Raw genomic sequence first — 1680 nt, 5'->3', positions numbered from 1 at the left:
TTCAAGAGTAAATTGGATGCTTATCTTGCTGGGATCCTATGAGCCCAGCTGACTTCCTGCCCTTTGGGCAGGGGGCTGGACTCGATCTCCCAAGGTCCCTTCCAGCCCTGATGTCTATGAAATCTATGAAACTACCCTCATATGCCTCTTTGTCCTTGGCCTCACTGCTGAGACTGTCCACACAGGTACTTATTAGTTGTCAAGGTGGTCACGCAATGCAACCTCTGTGACTCTCTTGCTGTTGTAACTAGAAATAAAATAATGTAATAGCCTTTGAGTTAAAGCATACCATTTGTATGTTCAGCTCAATGAGGAAAGTTATCTATCTTGCCTCTTGCCCTGGAGTATTTTTGTTTAGACTCTTCTTCCTGGGCAGTTTTATTTGAACAGTTGATCAGAAGGCTGAGATCAATCCACGTTCATGGATAGATGAAAATTTCTTCGTGCCACCTTAAGAACACAGAACTAAATATTTTAGCATTGTAAGTCATGACTGAATTGAAACCTGCAATATATTTCATGGATAAAGTTAACTTCAACTCACTGCACAATTCCTTAACTAGTACCCATGGAGCACAGAGACCAGGAGAATCCTGTGGCTTGAACATGCTACTTCAGAACAAGATGGGGTGATTGCAATTAATAATAAGCATAGTGGGTTCAGTATGGGCAAAACAGGGATAATACTGGCAAACAAACCTAGGGGTAAGTGGGTTGTGTATGAAATAATACCTAAAGTATTTTTAGGACTCTCTTCAACTACATAAGCATCAAGAGTGGACATGTATATGATTTAGGAACATCTCAGAGGCAAAACACATAAAATCAGTAAATAAGGCTGCATTTCTTAAAATTTGAGGATCTCAGAGCCTCCTAAAGCCTGACACTTGTTTTACAGTGGTTATGCATGGATTATATGGGGGTAGAGGAGGAAGTGATATTTATCAAGGTTTTCTACAATTTCTAAAAGGAAAGAAAATCATGCAAGGCTACTACAACAGAAACACACACAGTTACAGAAATGGATCCTTACTTGTTTGGGTAAGAACCAACTTTTTAGTAATGGAAGACTACCATCCAACCTGAGGAGGAAGAGGAAAGCATTTTACACAGAACTTCAGCCCAAATCCAATTCAGTTATTGCTAGAGTGTCAGAGTTCATGGGCAATTCAAACACTTATTTTCATTCACTAGTTGGTTTATTTTCCCTACAGTACCAATGCCAAAGCAGACAGAGGTGGCCCTAAATATCTACCTTCAGAGACCATTTTCATTTCTTTTAAGCATACTCTAATTGCCCACAGATCTACCTATGTTGAAGAAAATTTCAAACTGAAGTGCTGCAATGGTAAGGAGAATTCTATATTTTCAGCTTCATTCGATGCCTTGTTTGTATCAGGAGTACCCTGTTTTATTAGGATGGATTCACATGTCCTACTCTAGATTGTCTTACTGTGTAAGCCATACAGCCTGTAGGTCAATCAGGATGAAAGATCAATAAAAACACCTCCCATCCCTTCTTTTTAAAGACTGATGAAAATAGGCCACTCTCTCCACAATCCTCCTATAGATAAATGCAGGGATACAGCAATCTCTCAGACATGACAGTTTATTGAAGGTACTGTTACAAATCCAGTAATTCTTTGTATATGTAATCCTTCCATGTAAGTCCCTTTTCAA

The sequence above is a fragment of the Crocodylus porosus genome, unplaced genomic scaffold, assembly GCF_001723895.1.
Source record: "Crocodylus porosus isolate Cpor-Errol unplaced genomic scaffold, CroPor_comp1, whole genome shotgun sequence".
Classification (NCBI taxonomy): Eukaryota; Metazoa; Chordata; order Crocodylia; family Crocodylidae; genus Crocodylus; species Crocodylus porosus.
This window is presented reverse-complemented; position numbering follows the sequence as displayed.